General features: G+C 43.1%; 1 protein-coding gene across 2 annotated transcripts in view; it reads right to left on the reverse strand.

The window, feature by feature from the left end:
* The window catches only part of LOC118386644 (acyl-CoA:lysophosphatidylglycerol acyltransferase 1-like), a 79,655-nt gene that overhangs the window by 45,974 nt on the left and 11,064 nt on the right, over positions 1-22,617 (reverse strand). The window lies entirely within an intron of this gene.

Here is a 22,617-nt window from a genome sequence, read left to right on the forward strand (position 1 = left end):
TATGCCATTTTAGCAGACGCTTTAGTCCAAAGAGACTTAGTCATGCATGCATGCAGTTTTACATATAGGTGGCCCCACGAATCAAACCCACAATCCTGGGCTTGCAATCTCCATGCGCCATCAACTGAGCCATTCAAGACCACAGTGATTGTGCACTAATTATCTCAAAATCCCTAGCTAGGCCATCATATTAAAATCAATTTTTATTGGTCACAGACATATTTAGCAGATGTTATTGCGGGTGTAGCAAAATGCTTGTCCCTAGCTCCAACAGGGCAGTAATATCTAACAATTCACAACAATACACTCAAATCTAAAAGTAAAATAATGGAATTAAGAAATATATACATATTAGATTGAACAATGTCAGAGTGGCATCGACTAAAATACAGTATAATAGAATACTGTATATATATATCTATTCTGCTGTATTTTAGCCGATCCCACTCCGACATTGCTCGATCTATATATATATGAGATAAGTAAAGCAGTATGTAAACATTATTAAAGAGGCCGTAAACATGATTAAAAATCAACTTCTAATGGCAAATTACAACTTGTAGGCCTATATTTTGAAACAAGTTAGATCAGAATTGTTTTCTCAAGGTGGGAAAAGTTCTCATGAAAGTGGACTATGTGTATTTTCATGATCCGAAAATAGCTATTCCTTGATAAACAAAGCCACAGGGTGCCTGAGAGGGCGATAACCCCTCTATGTTGTGCTCTCACGAGAGATAACTCACAACCAAAACACAAGATAGGAAAGCAACTGGACCCTAAAAAGGACTCAACATATTCTATACTGGTCTTGAAGAGAAAGTGTTGCCTTAAAATAAGCCGCTAAGCCACATGCCTTAAAACACCATGCCACTTTGGTTTCAAAATGGACATGGGCTAGTCTCTAGCATCTCAGCTCATTAAAGCAGATCTCTTGGGCTCCATTCTTCTGGCTGATTTACATTGGCACCCCCTATTCAATAGATGCCAAAGGAACTCCTTCAGTAACTGTGCCGCCCGTAGCGCCCTATTTACACTAAACATAGGAGTCGCCACAAAGGAAAAAACTAACTTTGTGCCAACATGGGGGGACGACGACGACGACAACAACGGGCCTCCCACATAACAAATGGAGGATCTTCTTTTGTAATTTAACTCACTTGGACGGCAGTGCGTATTTAACAGTAGAGCTACCCCACTGGAGACCTGGGGAGACTGTTGGGGTTTCACTATAGAGCTAAAGCCAGAGTTGGACAAATGAAAGGAAGATTGTAAGTGGAATCCCCATGGTTCTGGGAGAGTCTTGCTGACTCATTCCACATTTCCACTGAGGATTTACCCAAGTGTTCTACCCAAAAGGCTCAGGCTTTTCAATTTCCATCTCCGCGGGGCAGCACCCATGTCTCACTTGGCCATGGATCCAGCAGACCTCAAAAAGTTCTAGCTGGGCTGTACTCACCACCCTCTGTAGCACCTTACAATCAGGTGCCTTGCAGATGCCGTACCAAGCGGTGATGGAGCCACTCAAGATGCTATCAATGGTGCAGCTGTAGATCTTGCCGTACCAAGCGGTGATGCAGCCAGTCAAGATGCTCTCAATGGTGCAGCTATAGAACTGTCAATAGGGCACTACGGGTCCCTTTTAGGGTCCAGTTGCTTTCCTATCTTGTGTCATGGTTGTGAGTTCTCCCTCGTGAGAGCAAAACATAGAGGGGTTATTGCCCTCTCAGGCACGCTGTTGGCTTTGTTTAACAAGGAAAAGCCATTTTTTGGATCATGTGTGTGTGTGTTTTGGGGTGTAATTAAGTGTGAGTGTGTGGGTAGAGTCCAGTGTGTGTGCATAGTAAGGTGCAGGAGAGTTGGTGCAAAAAAAGAGTCAATGCAGATAGACCGGGTAGCCATTTGATTAACTATTTATCAGTTTTGTTCAGCTATCCAAGACCTCTACACAAGGCAGTCTCAGAGGAAGGCCAAAATAATTGTCAAAGACTCCAGCCACCCAAACCATCGACTGTCACTCCCTGCCATCCAGGACCTCTATACCAGGCGGTGTCAGAGGAAGGTCAAAATAATTGTCAAAGACTCCAGCCACCCAAGCGATAGACTGTTTTCTTTGCTACCGCACAGCAAACAGTACCAGCGAACTAAGTCTGGAACCAACAGGACCCTGAACCACTTTTACCCCCAAGCCATGACTGCTAAACAAAACTGATAAATAGCTACCCTGACTATCTGCATTGACCCTTTTTTGCACTAACTCTCCTGCACTGACTATGCACACACACTGGACTCTACCCACACACTCACTAAAAGCCCAACACACACTACATACGCCCACAGACACACTGCAAACTGCTGCTACTGTCTTCCTTGTGCAGGGATACAGGCTAGTCTGGGTGGACATTTGATTAATTGTTCAGCAGTCTCATGGCTTGGGGTAGAAGCTGTTGAGGAGCCTTTTGGTCCTTGACATGGCGCTCCGGTACTGCTTGCCGTGCGATAGCAGAGAGAACAGTCTTTGGGTGACTGGAGTATGGATAATTTTTTGTGCATTTCTCTGACACCGCCTATTATATAGGTCCTGGATGGCAGGAAGCTTGGCCCCAGTGATGTACTGGGCCGTTCGCACTACCCCCTGTAGCACCTTATGGTCAGATGCCGATGAGTTGCCATACCAGGCGGTGATGCAACCGGTCAGGATGCTCCCGACGGTTCAGCTGTATAACTTTGAGAAACGGGGACCAATGCCAAAACTTTCTCCTGAGGAGAAAAGGTTTTGTCATGCCCTCTTCGTGTCTGTCTTGGTGTGTTTGGACCAGGGGTGGGCAATTCCAGTCCACAAGGGCCTGGTTTTGCATTTGGAAAGTTATTTCCAGTCACAACATGTAGACTTGTTTACGTGCTGCTGTGCGGTTTGTTGCTAACCTTACTTTGCTACCTGCCAACTTTACGTTTTTTACTTTTTAATTACCGTTTATATTTTTTCTCCCCTTGCTCGACTTTTTTCATTCAATTTTTTTCACCCCAGATGCTTTATCTGGACGTGGTTCGTCAGGAATTCCACCAGCCGAAGCTAAGTAGTAACATTAACATGATGCCTTCTAATTGCAGTTGCTGTACTATAATATACAGGACAAGGATCGCCTTATGGCGAGGATAGCTGTGCTGCAAGCCCAGCTTCAGACGCAATCATTAGGCAAGGGTAATTTCAGTGTAGGAAAGGATGAAACAGCATCTGTGCAACCAGTAAGTACAGATAGTAGTATAAATCCCCTCGCACGGTCCCCACAGGCAGACAATTTTCTCAAGGCTTCTGGGAAGGAAATGCTGAAGGAATGCTCATTCACTCATTCAGCCAACAGAAACTTTCAAACCGGTTCTCCTCATTAAGCAGCGGGTCGGAGTCAGAGGCCGAGCCTTCTCTGGGCTCTTCTCCTCCCGTTACAGGGTCTAAGAAGCCGAAGTCTCCCACCATTAGCTCTGACAAATTGAAAAACCTAGTCATTGGCAACTCCATTACTCGCAGTATTAGACGAATAGACGAATAATCCTGCGATCATACACTGTTTACCAGGGGGCAGGGCTACCGACATTAAGGCTAATCTGAAGATGGTGCTGGCTAAAGCTAAAACTGGCGAGTGTTGAGGGTATAGGTATATTGTTATCCACGTCGGCACCAAAAATGTCACCAAGCGCAACAGAGCTTTAGCGTGTAAATCATCTAGAAAGATGTGTCGGCATCGAGTAATTGTCTCTGGCCCCCTCCCAGTTCGGGGGAGTGATGAGCTCTACAGCAGTCTCACAACTCAATCACTGGTTGAAAACTGTTTTCTGCCCCTCCCAAAATATATAATTTGTAGATAATTGGCCCTCTTTCTGGGACTTATCCACAAACAGGACCAAACCTGGCCTGGGACTCCATCCTATCTGGAGGGGGGCTCTCATCTTATCTACGAACATAGACAGGGCTCTAAACTCCCCTAGCTCCACAATGAGATAAGGTGCAGGCCAGGCAGCAGGCTGTTAGCCAGCCAGCCAGCAGGCTGTTAGCCAGCCAGCCTGCCAGCTTAGTGGAGTCTGCCACTAGCACAGTCAGTGTACTCAGCTCAGCTATCCCCATTGAGACAGCGTCTGTGCCTCGACCTAGGTTGGGCAAAACTAAACATGGCAGTGTTCGCCTTAGCAATCTCACTGGAATAAAGACCTTCTCCATTCCTGCCATTATTGAAAGAGATTGTGATACCTCAGCTCAAAATAGGGCTACCTAATGTTAGATCCCTCACTTCCAAGGCAGGTATAGTCAATTGACTAATCACTGATCATAATCTCTATATGATTGGCCTGACAAACATGGCGCAAGCCTGTTGAATTTACTGTGTTAAATGGAAGCCTCACCTCTTGGTTACACTAGTGACCATATCCCCAGCACATCCCGAAAAGGCGGAGGTGTTGCTAACATTTACGATAGCAAATGTAAAAAAATTGTTTAAAAAAAAAGACATTTTCGTTTTTTGAGCTTCTAGTCATGAAATCTATGCAGCCTACTCAATCACATTATATAGCTACTGTGAAGCCTGTGTTTCAGACATAAGGAAGTGGATGGCGGCAAATGTTCTACTTTTAAACTCGGACAAAACAGAGATGCTTGTTCTAGCTCCCAAGAAACAGAGATCTTCTGTTGAATCTGACAGTTAATCTTGATGGTTGTACACTTGTCTCAAATAAAACTGTGAAGGACCTCGGCGTTACTCTGGACCCTGATCTCGCATTTGACAAACATATCAAGACTGTTTCAAGGACAGCTTTTTTCCATCTACGTAACATTGCAAAAAGAACATTTGTCCAAAAATTATGCAGAAAAATATATCCATGCTTTTGTCACTTCTAAGTAAGACTACTGCAATGCTCTACTCTCCGGCTACCCGGATAAAGCACTAAATAAACTTTATTTAGTGCTATACACGTCTGCTAGAATCTTGACTAGAACCAACATTTATCATCATTACTCCAGTGCTAGCCTCTCTACACTGGCTTCCTGTTAACCTCTCCGGGATATGTGGGACGCTAGCGTCCAACCTGGCCAAAAGCCAGGGAAAATGCAGAGTGCCAAATTCAAATAAATGACTATAAAAATAACTAACTTTCATTAAATCATACATGCAAGATAGCAAATTAAAGCTACACTTGTTGTGAATCCAGCCAACATGTCAGATTTCAAAAAGGCTTTGAAGCAAAAGCAAACAATGCTATTATCTGAAGAGAGAAAAGCATATTTCAACCCTGCAGGCGCAACACAAAACGTAGAAATAAAAATATAATTCATGCCTTACTTTTGACTAGCTTCTTTTGTTGGCACTCCAATATGTCCCATAAACATCACAGATGGTCCTTTTGTTCCAAAATGTCCATTTATTTGGCGGGTTTGATCCAGAAAAACACTGGTTCCAACTTTCGCAATGTGACTACAAAATGACTACAAAATATTTTAAAAGTAAACTACTTTTGTTATACAACTTTAGTTATTTGTATACGTAAATAATCAATAACATTGAAGACGGGATGATCTGTGTTCAATACTGGAGGAAAAACTGTAGCATGCTTTCTGGACACGCGCCTTTATCTAACAGTACACTTCAAGTTACCCTCATTCAAGATGGCCGTACTTCTTCATTCAGTATTGAGTAGCTTGGATGAAAAGGTGCCCATTGTAAACGGCCAGCTCCTCAGTCTCAGTTGGTAATATATGCATATTATTATTAGTATTGGATAGAAAACTAAAGTTTCCAAAACTGTCAAAATATTGTCTGTGAGTATAACAGAACTGACATTGCAGCTGAAACCCTGAGGAAAATCAAAATAGGAAGTGGCTTCCAATTTGTAAGTCGCTCTGGATAAGAGCGTCTGCTAAATGACTTAAATGTAAATGTAAATGTTGAAAACTCCATGTTCCATAGCCTCCCTTTGCTGGACTTAAAGGGATATGAATCAGATTCCTTTTCCTATCGTGTCCTCAAGGTGTCAGTCTTCAGACATAGTGTAAGGCTTTTATTTTGAAAAATGAGCCAGAACGATAACATCGCGTCAAGTGGTCACATGAGTTTTGCTCACGCAACAGAATTTGGACAGCCATTGTTTTCCCCTCTCCTACTGTGAAAGACATTTGCGGTTGATATATTATCGATTATATATTTTAAAAACAACCTGAGGATTGATTATAAAAATGTTTGACATGTTTCTGTGGACATTATGAAAACTATTTGGAATTTGTCTGCATTGTCGTGACGCATACTCTGAATGCTCGGCTATGAAAAGCCAACTGACATTTACTCCTGCGGTGCTGACCTGTTGCACCCTCAACAAACACTGATTATTATTATTTGACCCTGCTGGTCATCTATGAATATTTGAACATTTTGGCCATGTTCTGTTATAATCTCCACCCGGCACAGCCAGAAGCGAACTGGCCACCCCTCATAGCCTGGTTCCTCTCTAAGTTTTTCCTAGCCACCGTGCTTCTACACCTGCATTGCTTGCTGTTTGGGGTTTTAGGCTGGGTTTCTGTACAGCACTTTGAGATATCAGTTGATGTACAAAGGGCTATATAAATACATTTGATTGATTGGTGTCACAGTTTGTCTCAGCCCCGGCTAACACACCTGACTCCAATAATCACCTAATCATGATCTTCAGTTTGGAATTCAATTTGATTAATCAGGTGTGTTTGCTAGGGATGGAGAAAAAAAGGGTGACACCAATCAGGCTCTCGAGGACTTGAGTTGCCCACCCCTGGTTTGGACCATGATAGTTCGTTGGTGATGTAGACAAGCTCTCGACCCGCTCCACTACAGCCCTGTCAATGTTAAATGGGGGCCTTTTCGGCCCGCATTTTCTTGTAGTCCATGATCAGCTCCTTTGTCTTGCTCACATTGAGAGGTTGTTGTCCTGGCACCACACTGTTGTCCTGGCAACAGATTGCGTCATCTTGTGGATTTGTTGGGTATGTGAATTGGAGTGGGCCAAGGGTATCCGGGATGATACTATTGATGTGAACCACGACCAGACTTTCAAAGCACTTCACGGCTATCGACGTGAGTGCTACGGGGCAGTAATAATTTGCCAGGTTACCTTCGCTTCCTTGGACTCAGGGACTAAGGTGGTCTATTTGAACCATATAGGTATTACAGACTCGGTGAGGGAGCGGTTGAAAATGTCAGTGAGGACACTTGCCAGTTGGTCCGCGCATGCCTTGAGTACACCTCCTGGTAATCCGTCTGGCTCCATGGCTTTGTGAATGTTGACCTGTTTAAAGGTCTTGCTCACATCGGCTACAGAGAGGGTAAATCACACAGTCATCCAGAACAGTTGGTGCTCTTGTGCATGCTTCTGTGTTGCTTGCCTCGAAGTGAGCATAAAAGGCATTTAGCTTATCTGGTCGGCTCACGGCTGGGATTCCCTTTGTAGTCAGTAATAGTTTTCAAGCCTTGCAACATCCGACAAGCGTCAGAGGCTGTGTAGTAGGATTCAATCTTAATCCTGTATTGACGCTTTGCCTGAGGGCATAGCAGGATTTCTTATAAGAGTCCGGATTAGGGTCCTGCTCCTTGAAAGTGGCAGCTTTAGCCTAGTGGGGCAGCAGGTAGCCTAATGGCTCGATCATTGGGCTAGTAACCGAAAAGGTGGCTGGATCGAATCCCTGAGCTGACAAGGTAAAAATCTGTCATTCAGCCCCTGAACAAGGCAGTTAACCCACTGTTTCCCGGTAGGCTGTCATCATAAGAATTTGTTCTTAACTGATTTACCTTGTTAAATAATGGTTAATTTGAGTTTTTTTAAATAGCCTTTGCTTGATACGGATGTTGCCTGTAATCCATGGCTTCTGGTTGGGATATGTACGTACGGTCACTGTGGGGACGACATCGTCAGCTGGCATTTACATAACAATGGCTAACTTAACTCCTCACAAAGCAACAGTTTTGAATGATGCAGAGGTAATTGATGTTGCTCTCCACAAGTCTTATGCATCACACTCCTGATGGCAACAATAACACCGGAGCTTACATTAACACAAAACACTGGTGACACCCTGGTGTTTGGGTAAGTCTCAATCAATGTTCCCTCTAAGCTGGTGCGCAGTAGCCCTGAGACTGCCTCGCAGAGCGCAGAAGAAATATCAGCCCACAAAGAGAAGCACGAGCCTAAAGCTCACTGAAGTTCTAGAATTTTCCCTGTTAACACTATCAAGGTTTCCCTTTACTGTAGTAATTGTGAAATCAACATATTTGCCACATTCATGCAACATACTGAAACAAAAAATAATGCAATAGATATTTTTGTGGGCAGAACGCATAGTAGTAGGATTCTATTTACACGAGCACATATTCTACACAGACCATTCGGCATAACCAATCAGAGCTGCAGTCAGCCTATATGCAAATAGACCATTGCCATATATGGATCTGTACCATTTACTTTGAACTGGACTGTGTTTACAGCTGTGGTCATGAGTAGATGCTCGTTTTGAGATCAAATCAAAAGCTGCATGTAGCCACATGTGCACATTTTGTTCATTTCATTTGCTAGTTAGTGAGTTATTTGCCCAGATATAGATAACTTGTAATCAGCAATAGGGGAGTGATTGTTTCCGACAAGAGCACAAAACATGTACATTTCAAGACATCTTTGAAAAGCGAGTCAGATAAAAAAAAGGTTGTCTTAAAAGGGGCAGTGTTGTATGAATAAGCTAAGTAGAGGGTAGCATCATTTGTCTGATTATCTGTATTAATAGTATGGAATTAACAATGCATTTTATTTTGAAAAGTGGTTTCTTGCATCAAACAACATTTAAAGTCACCTCATTAAACAGGTTAATTCATGTCAAGCCTTGCAAGTCTCATGGAATGTAGGCCTACATTGAACACCACACATTGATCGCTACTGTAGGCTGAATGATGGTAGGCCACTCTGGTAAGCCTACATTATGATCAAATAGCCACAGTACCCTACTTGGCCACTGTTAAAACTAGTGATGCACTGATGACATTTTTGCCTGATACCGATATGAAATTTTCCTTGACAAAAAAACCTGATACCAATAACCGATATTTAACATTTTTGCGGCCTTTAAAGCTTTCTAATACAGTTAAATAGTTTACACACACACACACATGGACGCACCGGTCTAAGGCATTGCATCTCAGTGCAAGAGTCATAACAACAGTCCCTGGTTCAAATCCAGGCTGTAGATCCATAGGGTGGCACACAATTGGCACAGCGTCAACCGGACAGCCATTGTAAATAAGATTTTGTTTTAACTGACTTGCCTAGTTAAATAAAGGTTACACACACACAAAAGTTACGTTGTTGGCATTTACGTATGTCCCTATTACCAATAAAACATAATCAAAACCTATTTCTTTCACTTACTTGCTGTTTCGTTGTTAATTTGTTTTTGGGACTTTGCGTGTCCCCCGCCCCCAAAAAACAGAATTTTACATGTCAAATAAGCTTGTTGACCAATCAGGATCTGAGTATGACTGCAGGTCACATAATAATTTAACACGTTCATTAATTCTTTACGTAGTTATTACACAATCACTCAATCATTTCATGTCACAACTCTTCATCGATACATATGCTATGATGCTAGTAAAGTTGTCTCGCACACCTACAGTGCTGGTCATAAAAAAAGCTAGCTAGCTCATGGATGCAAACAATGTTCTTCCCAAAAAACATAGCAAAATGACAATGTTTCAGTAGCTATAGTTAGCCAGCTAACTATATAGCTTGGTGTCATCATCTAAAATAAGAACTTTCTATAAATTAGGGTTATTTGATTAACGGTGGTCGGACCCATCTATGTGAATTTAGCCACCATAAGGATTAGCCACAATAGTGGACTTTGCGGTTATCCTTCAAAATAAAAGTATGGCATAATTATACTATTTGTATTCATTTGCATCACTGTCAATGACATACTTTTATGCCTAATCCTTATTGTGGCTAGCCTCACAACACATAACCCGGTCAGGTCTGCTTATAAAGTTAGCTTTGGGCAAAAGGGTTAAGTAGCTGGCTTTTCATGAACTGAAGTTCAATTTCATTAGGCGAACAACAAATGGCAACCTAGCTAATACTAACTCGCAAGGATTCCTAAATCATTGCTAAGAATGAAAATGACTGCAGTTTCTACTGGTCATTGTTATCAGGATGGTTGTATTGGTGCTAGCTAGGTACCAAGCTAAAGCTAGCTACCCCAAAAGTTGCAGTCGAACAAATTATACTTTATTACCAACGCGTTATTGTAAAGACAAAGTTCGTGTCCGGGGTTTGCTTGTTTGCAGACTTTTTGTACAGCTTTGACAGTGCTGCTGTATCTTTTTGATATGCTAAGACCCTAACAACGTTCCATAGTGTGCATGTCGTGAAGCTAATAGCAGTGACGCTATTACTGTGTAACTCTGGTAGAGCAACATCTGAAAAATAGCGCACTTGGTGGTGTGCACCTGTGCTTGACCAGTCGGCAGAAGCCAACATCACCCACGACAGAGAACGGTTGATTGTAAAAAGGGCAATGAATTCCATTATCTTGGGTTTAATGGATTTCGCCTTTTGAGTTTAAATGTTCTTACTCTTTCAAATAACTGCTTGACTTGTTGACTGCTCGATCCACACAGCAGACATTGGGTGCTAGGTTAGGAAAGGTTTGTTGCATGTATAGAGTAAAACTTTACTACGTGGCGTCATTACGTCATTTACCTATGTTATATTAGGTATGCACGGTAGCTTTGACATCGTTTTTTAACATCTGCGTTAAACTAGACAGACATCGGCCGATACCGATACCTCAGTGTTCACAGTAAACGCATGGAAGTTGCACATCATGTTTTACAATGTCAAGTTTGCGATCAGCAGACCTGAAATTTTCTCAGAGGGAACATTGGCATCAATGGAGACGCACCATAATGGGCCTGATGCTAATGCTAGCAGGCTCAGCGGTGTCTAGTGAGCATTTCCTGTCTAGGCTAGGCTGGTGGAAAGTGCGGAGTTGGAGTTTAATTTTCAAGAAGTGGATTACGCTCCCGGGAATTGACGATGAAACAAAATGTGTTTTAGAAATGGCATGTATGCTAAAATTCAGGAGAGAAAAAAATAAACCATCACCAAGGAACTATCATGGTCCAAACATACCAAGACAGTCGTGAAGAGGGCACGACAAAACCTCATCCCCCCCAGGAGACAGAAAAGATTTGTCATGGGTACCCAGAATCTCAAAAGGTTCTACAGCTGTACCGTCGAGATCATCCTGACCGGTTGCATCACCGCCTGGTATGGCAACTGATCGTAAGGTGCTACAGGGGGTAGTGTGAACGGCCCAGTACATCACTGGGACCAAGCTTCCTCACATCCAGGACCTATATAATAGGCAGTGTCAGAGGAAAGCCCATAAAATTGTCAGAGACTCCAGTCACCCAAGTGACTGTTTTCTCTGCTACTGCACGGCAAGCGGTAGCAAGTCTAGGACCAAAAGGCTCATCAACAGCTTCTACCCCCAGGCCATTAGACTGCTGAACAATTCATAAACAAATAGCCACTGGACAATTTACATTAACATTGGATTTTATTTGATCTGACAATTAGCCAGCAAAGCTGAAACAGTGTGGGAATGCTTGGACACCCATAGAAAGAGAAAATTGTTTGGCTTGCTACTTCGTCAACCACGGTAGATTTTGGTTATAAAGTGCTTGGCTGAGACAAAGGCCTCTGTTCAACATGGCTTCTGTGGAGACGCTTCACTCCTCATATAGCATCTTAAGTAGAGGTCGACCGATTAATCGGAATGGCTGATTTATTAGGGCCGATTTCAAGTTTTCTTAACAATCGGAAATCTGTATTTTTTCCCGATTTTTTTTTGTTACAGCTTTATTTAATCTTAATTTAACTAGGCAAGTCAGTTAAGAACACATTATTTTCAATGACGGCCTATAAACGGTGGGTTAACTGCCTCGTTCAGGGGCAGAGACAGATTTTCACCTTGTCAGCTCGGGGAATTCAATCTTGCAACCTTACAGTTAACTAGTCCAATGCTCTAACCACCTGATTACATTGCACTCCACGAGGGGACTGCCTGTTACGCGAATGCAGTAAGTCAAGGTAAGTTGCTAGCTAGCATTAAACTTCTTATAAAAAACAAATCAATCATAATCACAAGTTAACTACACATGGTTGATGATATTACTAGTTTATCTAGCGTGTCCTGCGTTGCATATAATCGATGTGGTGCGTATCGTTGCTCCAATGTGTACCTAACCATGAACATCAATGCCTTTCTTAAAATCAATACACAGAAGTATATATTTTTAAACCTGCATATTTAGCTAAAAGAAATCCAGGTTAGCAGGCAACCAGGTGAAATTGTGTCACTTGTCTTGCGTTCATTGCACGCAGAGTCAGTGTATATGCAACAGTTTGGGCCGCCTAATTTGCCAGAATTCTACGTAATTATGACATAACATTGAAGGTTGTGCAATGTAAACAGGAATATTTAGACTAATGGATGCCACCCCTTAGATAAATTACGGAACGGATCCGTATTTCACTGGAAGAATAAACGTCTTGTTTTTGAGATGATAGTTTCCGGATTCGACCATATTAATGACCTACGGCTCGTATTTCTGTCTGTTATGTAATAAAAAAAACTAAGTCTATGATTTGATAGAGCAGTCTGACTGAGCGGTGGTAGGCAGGTAAGCATTAATTCAAACAGCACTTTAGTGCGTTTTGCCAGCACCTCTTCATTGTGCGTCAAGCATTGCGCTGTTTATGACTTCAAGCCTATCAATTCCCGAGATTAGGCTCGTGCAACCGATGTGAAATGGCTAGCTAGTTAGCGGGGTGCGCGCTAATAGCGTTTCAAGCGTCACTCGCTCTGAGACTTGGAGTGGTTGTTCCCCTTGCTCTGCATGGGTAACTAATGCTGCTTCGAGCGTGGCTGTTGTGTTCTTGGTTCGAGCCCAGGTAGGGAAGCTATACTGTTACACTGGCAATAATAAAGTGCCTATAAGAACATCCAATAGTCAACGGTTAATGAAATACAAATGGTATAGAGAGAAATAGTCCTATAATTTGTATAATAACTACAACCTAAAAACTTCTTACCTGGGAATATTGAAGACTCATGTTAAAAAAGAACCACCAGCTTTTATATTTTCTCATGTTCTGAGCAAGAAACTTAAAACGTTAGCATAGCATAGCACATATTGCACTTTAACTTCCTTCTCCAACAATTTGTTTTTACATTATTTAAACCAAATCGAACGTTTCATTATTTATTTGAGGCTAAATTGATTTTATTGATTAATTATATTAAGTTAAAATAAGTGTCCATTCAGTATTGTTGTAATTGTCATTATTACAAATAAATAAATAGGCCAATTAATTGGTATCGGCTTTTATTTGGCCCTCCAATAATCGGTATCGGCGTTGAAAAATCGTAATCGGTCGACCTCTAGTCTCAATTATTTTTTTGGGGGAGGGGAAATAAGCACTTTGAGTGCCCATGACACAGCAAGGTCAGGACCCATTGCCTAAAGAGGTGCTGAATGCATCAGAAAAGGAGCATCTTGGAAGCAGGTGTGATTAGGAGCCATTGTTATTCACCAGGGAATGGGGGCTCTTGAGATTTAATGAGTGGTGGAGCTACACAACGTGCCACAGTGCTCAATGACATGGCGAAGGTAGCAGCACATCTCAGATGTCAAATGAACAAACTTAATTGTAAGCTTCTGTGCTGGTAGGTAGGCTTACATCCAGTGCCTTGAAAAGTATTCACACCCCTCGACTTTTCCACATTTTGTTGTTACAAGGTGGGATTCAAATGGATTTGCCCCAAACATAACACTTTGTATTAAAGACATTTTTCATTTAGTGCCAAATTACAAACAGGATGCATGTTTTGTAGTATTTTTTATTCTGTACAGGAGTCCTTCTTTCCACTCTGGTCAATTAGGTTAGTATTGAGGAGTAAATACAATGTTGTTGATCCTTAGGTTCTCTCCTATCAAAGCCATTCAACTCTGTAACTGTTTTAAAGTCACCATTTTCCTCTGAAATCCCTGAGCGGTTTCCTTACTCTCAGACAATTGAGTTAGAAAGGACGCCTGTATCATTGTAGCATCCAAACTGTAATTATTTACTTCACCATGCTCAAAGGGATATTCAATATCTGCTTTAAAAAAGTGTTTACCCATCTTTTTATTTGATTTATTTCACCTTTATTTAACCAGGTAGGCAAGTTGAGAACAAGTTCTCATTTACAATTGCGTACTGGCCAAGATAAAGCAAAGCAGTTCGACAGATACAACGACACAGAGTTACACATGGAGTAAAACAAACATACAGTCAATAATACAGTATAAAACAAGTCTATATACAATGTGAGCAAAAGATGATCTACGACAAGTGGCATTCTTTGTGAGGCATCGGCAAAACCTACCTGGTCTTTCAAGGGATGTGAATACTTTGAAGGCACTGTACAAGTCAAGCCATTGTTAGCCTTTTCCGTTGGTGTATTTTCATATTCAAATATATAGTACATAAAACTATTCCATTGTACATAACTGGACAGGTGAGCGTCAACATCTTATGTCAATCAACTTCAGCCCAATAAGAATCAGGTTTATTTATCCAGTATCATGCAAATATCTAAAAAAAAGTCTGAATCAATTAAAGAAAAAATGAAAACTTGTTCACCAGATCAATCGTGGCCTCCATTTGCCCCCACCTCAGGAAAGTCATTCTAATCACTATAATAGGCATCAAGAGCAAACATTACAACAATATGAAACATCTTCACACTTGGGTGCCCAAGTCCCCCAGCGGGGTTGATGAATGTCACACAGCCATACCTCCATCAGTGAGCACAGACATCCTCCACTGTGTGGAGTGGGAGGAGTGAGTGAGAGAATCTACAACAGGGCTGTCATGTATCATTCATCAGGGAAATTGTCTGTGAGAAATGGCACAGTAAACCGGCAGCAGGACAGTAGGGCCTAAGGTAGTTTCTAATTAGACAACGGCAGTCGGCTAAACGGTCTTCCTCTGAACTTGTCGCCCCTTCCCTCCGGCTCTATCTCACAGAGGGCGGAAATTTGGCAGGAGACCCGAAAATCTTCTCCAGTGTATTAACACGGCACATGCTTGTCCTCGCTCAGAAAAGCCACAGTACAAGAGAGTAGGCAGAAGAGGCATCATGATGCCATTTCCTGTGACTCACTTCCTGTATCTGGGTATTAAGAAGTTTGCAGTTAGTACGAGTTAGAAATAACCCCATGACAAAAAAAAGACTGGAAAAATCAATGGCTCTTTTCACTTCAATACAAATGCTCTCTTCCATTTTTCATAAAGCAATCATTTTTTAAAAATCAGCAAATTTTTATTCATTAACATGGGGCTATCACAGACCAAATTTGTACAAAGTATTGTGAGTGAATGTTCAAAGTATCAGGGCAGTATCAATGCAGCCAACTATTGGGATGAATGAATAGGACTAGAGACAAAAATCCGGTCAGGATCACCACGTCCTGCAACAGATTAAAATCCTGCCAATTGTCATCGTCACAGGCATACCAAGGCAGAGTTCATGTAAAACCCAAGTTTCTAAATGGGTTTCACATTCAATTGAATTTAGGCTACTAGGCCCCGATTCCAACCAGAGATACGTGTGCATAAAAGTATTATTATTCCCTTTAATGGACTTCTCTCTATACGTATTCAGACCTTGAATTTAAGCATGAGAACAGCAGGCTATTGACCTGCTACTCGTTTGGGGTGGAGAACAAATACATTAAGGTGTGGCACAGGTTTGTCTACAGATAAGTCAAAGTCCTTAATAATTCCACCACCTTTGTGGGCAAGGAAAACATTAAGGTCTAACAAACCTACCGGTTCCAAGTGGGAAAAGCCTCCACTTTTCCCTCCCAATAGAAATAACACCATTCTCCATGCACTGTAATTTACAACTTGATAAGAGCTCGGTAAAATGAGTAATCTGTTTGGATAAGGGAATTGTAAATAAACTCAGCAAAAAAAGAGACGTCCTCTCACTGCCAACTACGTTTATTTCCAGCAAATTTAACTAGTGTAAATATTTGTATGAACAAAAGATTAGAGGGGGGTCAAAATCAAAACAAACAGTCAGTATCTGGTGTGGCCACCAGCTGCATTAAGTATTGCAGTGCATCTCCTCCTCATGGACTGCACCAGATGTGCCAGTTCTTGCTGTGAGATGTTACCCCACTCTTCCACCAAGACACCTGCAAGTTCCTGGACATTCCTGGGGGAATGGCCCTTGCCCTCACCCTCCGATCCAACAGGTCCCGGACGTGCTCAATGGGATTAAGATCCAGGCTCTTTGCTGCCAGTGACAGAACACTGACATTCCTGTCTTGCACAGCGTTGAGATTGCCTGCAATAACAACAAGCTCAGTCCGATGATGCTGTGACACACCGCCCGAGACCATGAAAGACCCTCCACCTCCAAATTGATCCCACTCCAGAGTATAGGCCTCGGTGTAACATTTTTTCGACCATAAACGCGAATCTGACCATCAATCCTGGTGAGACAAAATCGCGACTCGTCAGTGAAGAGCACTTTTTGCCAGTCCTGTCTGGTCCAGCGATGGTGGGTTTGTGCCCATAGGCGATGTTGCCGGTGATGGCTGGTTAGGACCTGCCTTCTACAACAAGCCTACAAGCCCTCAGTCGAGCCTCGACCGAGCCAGGCCTACAAGCCCGTTTTGATATTTCAACCTGCGTGTCCAGTGTGGATGGACAAAAATCAATGTACGCGCATGCCAGGTGTAGTCAGCATGTGAGGCTACTATGGTGAGCGAGTGGTGCGCCTTTTCATTTTCAATAAGTATTTTTTACCCATTTGCAAATCCTCCTAAAAAGGTAGGCTATATCCTATATGCAAAACGAAGCAAGTGTCGCGGTAATCATTCTTGCTCAATAGTTCAATAGCTATACCTGCAAGACCAGGTGTGCGTGTGGTCTCAATTTAATAGAGTAGGCTATAGCTTATGCATGTGCGGAGAAGAACGGGGCAGTTATCTTTCAAGGAAATATACTTCCCAAATATATGATTAGCCTATAAATTACGACATTGCCTAGAAACAAATATTGATCACCCTTATGTCGCCCTCTGAAAATCTTCCCACTCCTAAAATGGTAGACTATAAAATAGCTCAAGAGAAACTCTGATCTCTTCAAACTACAGCTAGCATATTTTTTATTTAACTAGGTAGGTAAGAAGGTAGGTAAGAACAATGACTAGGTAAGAACAATGACGGCCTAAATAGGCTGGTATAGCCCAGTAATAATAGTAATATAGAAAGGGCCACGTGAGAATCTATGGTAATTCAACCAGTGGCGTGTATTCACAGATTCCAAGGGAAACCAGGATTCCACAAATATTTGACTACTAAAAACATAAAAATTATAAAATATTCTCATCTCTGTGTGTTCATAATTTCCGTCAATTCACAAGCGGCTAAATCTCACCGGAAGAATCATACAAGCGAGGGAAACAGCTCCACTCGGTCTCAGTATTTGTTTCCATGTATCTCATGCTGTCTGAATGATTGATAACAGCAAGCATTAGGCCTCCCTTGATAAAACATTTTTATATAATAATTAGCCAATCAGCGTTGAGCTGAGTTCAACTGTGGGTTGTCCTCGTGAAGTAAAACGCCAAGGATGACCAGTTTGGATTTGGCTTCACACGAATCAAATCACTTCCTATGCAAAACTGTGTTTCTTGTCTGTTTGTGTTGATATCCTACAGTAGCTAGCTTGCTAAATCATCATTTCCTAAACCATGGATGGCCATGGTGATTTGGACTTAATTCTCTGTACAGGCCAATGACAATTCTGATCTAACCATAAATGTATATGATGTGCCACTGGCCTGAGGCTGAAAGTTAAATATGTAGTCTAATAGGCTCACGTTAGCGAGCTAGCCAATTTAGCTGGTTCATTGTTTCCCATGTAAGGAACTTAAGCTACCTAGTGTAACGGATGTGAAATAGCTAGCTAGTTAGCGGTGGTGTGCGCTAAATAGCGTTTCAATCGGAGACCTTGAAGTAGTGGTTCCCTTGCTCTGCAAACGCCTCACGCTTCACGGAAACATGGCTCACTGGAGAGACGCTATCCGATGCAGTGCAGCCAACGGGTTTCTCCACGCATCGCGCCGACAGAAACAGACATCTTTCTGGTAAGAAGAGGGGCGGGGGCGTATGCCTTATGGCTAACGAGACATGGTGTGATGTAAGAAACATACAGGAACTCAAATCCTTCTGTTCACCTGATTTAGAATTCCTCACAATCAAATGTAGACCGCATTACTTACCAAGAGAATTTTCTTTGATTATAATCACAGCGATATATATCCCCCAAGCAGACACATCGATAGCACTGAACAAACTTTATTTAACTCTTTGCAAAACTGGAAACCATTTATCCGGAGGCTGCATTCATTGTTGCTGGGGATTTTAACAAGGCTAATCTGAAAACAAGACTCCCTAAATTTTATCAGCATATCGATTGCGCAACCAGGGGTAGAAAAACCTTGGACCATTGTAACTCTAACTTCCGCGACGCATATAAGGCCCTGCCCCGCCCCCTTTTGGAAAAGCTGACCACGGCTCCATTTTGTTGATCCCTGCCTACAGACAGAAACTAAAACAAGAGGCTCCCACGCTGAGGTCTGTCCAACGCTGGTCCGACCAAGCTGACTCCACACTCCAAGACTGCTTCCATCACGTGGACTGGGATATGTTTCGTATTGCGTCAGTTAACAATATTGACGAATACGCTGATTCGGTGTGCGAGTTCATTAGAACGTGCGTTGAAGATGTCGTTCCCATAGCAACGATTAAAACATTCCCTAACCAGAAACCGTGGATTGATGGCAGCATTCGCGTGAAACTGAAAGCGCGAACCACTGCTTTTAATCAGGGCAAGGTGTCTGGTAACATGACCGAATACAAACAGTGCAGCTATTCCCTCCGCAAGGCTATCAAACAAGCTAAGCGTCAGTACAGAGACAAAGTAGAATCTCAATTCAACGGCTCAGACACAAGAGGCATGTGGCAGGGTCTACAGTCAATCACTGACTACAGGAAGAAATCCAGCCCCGTCACGGACCAGGATGTCTTGCTCCCAGGCAGACTAAATAACCTTTTTGCCCGCTTCGAGGACAATACAGTGCCACTGACACGGCCTGCAACAGAAACGTGCGGTCTCTCCTTCACTGCAGCCGAGGTGAGTAAGACATTTAAACGTGTTAACCCTCGCAAGGCTGCAGGCCCAGACGGCATCCCCAGCCGCGCCCTCAGAGCATGCGCAGACCAGCTGGCCGGTGTGTTTACGGACATATTCAATCAATCCCTATACCAGTCTGCTGTTCCCACATGCTTCAAGAGGGCCACCATTGTTCCTGTTCCCAAGAAAGCTAAGGTAACTGAGCAAAACGACTACCGCCCCGTAGCACTCACTTCAGTCATCATGAAGTGCTTTGAGAGACTAGTCAAGGACCATATCACCTCCACCCTACCTGACACCCTAGACCCACTCCAATTTGCTTACCGCCCAAATAGGTCCACAGACGATGCAATCTCAACCACACTGCCCTAACCCATCTGGACATCATTTGAGTCAATTGGAGGAGTACCTGTGGATATATTTCAAGGCCTACTTTCAAACTTAGTGCCTCTTGCTTGACATCATGGGAAAATCAAAAGAAATCAGCCAAGACATCAGAAAAAAAAAAAATAATTAAATACCTTCACAAGACTGGTTCATCCTTGGGAGCAATTTCCAAATGCCTGAAGGTACCACATTCATCTGTACAAAAAAAATAATAGTAGAAACACCATGGGACCACGCAGACTTCATACCGCTCAGGAAGGAGACGTGTTCTGTCTCCTAGATATTAATGTACTTTGAGATGAATGTGCGAAAAAGTACAAATCGATCCCAGAACAACAGCAAAGGACCTTGTGAAGATGTAGGAAACGGGTACAAAAGTATCTAAAACAAGTCCTATATTGACATAACCTGAAAGGCCGCTCAGCAAGGAAGAAGTCACCGTTTTAAAACCGCCATAAAAAAACAGATTATGGTTTGCAACTGCACATGGGGACAAAGATCGTACTTTTTTGAAGAAATGTCCTCTGGTCTGATAAAACAAAAATAGAACTGTTTGGCCATAATGACCATCGTTATGTTTGGAGGAAAAAGGGGGAGTCTTGCAAGCCGAAGAACACCATCCCAGCCATGAAGCACGGGGTGGCAGTATCATGTTGTGGGGGTGCTTTGCTGCACTTCACAAAATAGATGGCATCATAAGGAAAGAAAATGATGTGTATATATTGAAGCAACATCTCAAGACATCAGTCAGGAAGTTAAAGCTTGGTCGCAAATGGGTCTTCCAAATGGACAATGACCCCAAGCATACTTCCAAAGTTGTGGCAAAATGGCTTAAGGACAACAAAGTCAATGTATTGGAGTGGCCATCTCAAAGCCCTGACTTCAATCCTATAGAACATTTTGGGGCAGAATTGAAAAAGCGTGTGCGAGCAAGGAGGCCTACAAACCTGAGTTTGCATGTATTTGGCTTAGGTATATGTAAACTTCCGACTTCAAGTGTGTATATATATATATATACTGCTCAAAAAAATAAAAGGGAACACTTCAACAACACAATGTAACCCCAAGTCAATCACACTTCTGTGAAATCAAACTGTCCACTTAGGAAGCAACACTGATTGACAAAAAATGTCACATGCTGTTGTGCAAATTGAATAGACAACAGGTGGAAATTATAGGCAATTAGCAAGACACCCCCAATAATGGAGTGGTTCTGCAGGTGGTGACCACAGACCACTTCTCAGTTCCTATGCTTCCTGGCTGATGTTTTGGACACTTTTGAATGCTGGTGGTGCTTTCACTCTAGTGGTAGCATGAGACAGAGTCTACAACCCACACAAGTGGCTCAGGTAGTGCAGCTCATGCAGGACGGCACGTCAATGCAAGCTGTGGCAAGAAGGTTTGCTGTGTCTGTTAGCGTAGTGTCCAGAGCATGGAGGCACTACCAGGAGACAGGCCTGTACATCAGGAGACGTGGAGGAGGCCGTAGGAGGGCAACAACCCAGCAGCAGGACCGCTACCTCCGCCTTTGTGCAAGGAGGAGCACTGCCAGAGCCCTGCAAAATGACCTCCAGCAGGCCACAAATGTGCATGTGCCTGCTCAAACGGTCAGAAATAGACTCCTTGAGGGTGGTAATGAGGGCCCGAGGTCCACAGGTGGGGGTTGTGCTTACAGCCCAACTCTGTGCAGGACGTTTGGCATTTGACAGAGAACACCAAGATTGGCATATTTCCCACTGGTGCCCTGTGCTCTTCACAGATGAAAGCAGGTTAACACTGAGCACGTGACAGACGTGACAGTCTGGAGATGCTGTGGAGAACGTTCTGCTGCCTGAAACATCCTCCAGCATGACCGGTTTGGCGGTGGGTCAGTCATGGTGTGGGGTGGCATTTCTTTGGGAGGCCGCACAGACCTCCATGTGCTTGCCAGAGGTAGCCTGACTGCCATTAGGTACCGTGATGAGATCACCTTGTGAGACCATATGCTGGTGTGGTTGGCCCTGGGTTCCTCCTAATGCAAGACAATACCAGACCTCATGTGGCTGGAGTGTGTCAGCAGTTCCTGCAAGAGGAAGGCATTGATGCTATGGACTGGCCCGCCCGTTCCCAGACCTGAATCCAATTTAGCACATCTGGGACATCATGTCTCGCACCACAGACTGTCCAGGAGTTGGCGGATGCTTTAGTCCAGGTCTGGGAGGAGATCCCGCAGGAGAACATCCGCCACCTCATCAGGAGCATGCCCAGGCATTGTAGGGAGGTCACACACACTACTGAGCCTCATTTTGACTTGTTTTAAGGACATTACATCAAAGTTGGATCAGCCTGTAGTGTAGTTTTCCACTAATTTTGAGTGTGACTCCAAATCCAGACCTTCATGGGTTGATAAATTTGATTTCCATTGCTAATTTGTGTGATTTTATTGTCATCATATTCAACTATGTAAAGAAAAAAAAGTATTTAATAATAATATTTCATTCATATCTAGGATGTGTTATTTTAGTGTTCCCTTTATTTTTTGAGCAGTATATATATATATATATATCCCCTCTATGTCCCCTATCTTCCAGGCCGGCTCGGTGCTCCCTCCCACTCCGTGGCACGACGACTCATTGCGAGCTCACAGAACAGGGCTCCGGGCAGCCGAGCGGAAATGGAGGAAAACTCGCCTCCCTGCGGACCTGGCATCCTTTCACTCCCTCCTCTCCACATTTTCCTCCTCTGTCTCTGCTGCTAAAGCCACTTTCTACCACTCTAAATTCCAAGCATCTGCCTCTAACCCTAGGAAGCTCTTTGCCACCTTCTCCTCCCTCCTGAATCCTCCTCCCCCCCCCCTCCTCCCTCTCTGCAGATGACTTCGTCAACCATTTTGAAAAGGTCGACGACATCCGATCCTCGTTTGCTAAGTCAAAC

Source organism: Oncorhynchus keta, chromosome 8 (genome assembly GCF_023373465.1).
Source record: "Oncorhynchus keta strain PuntledgeMale-10-30-2019 chromosome 8, Oket_V2, whole genome shotgun sequence".
Classification (NCBI taxonomy): Eukaryota; Metazoa; Chordata; class Actinopteri; order Salmoniformes; family Salmonidae; genus Oncorhynchus; species Oncorhynchus keta.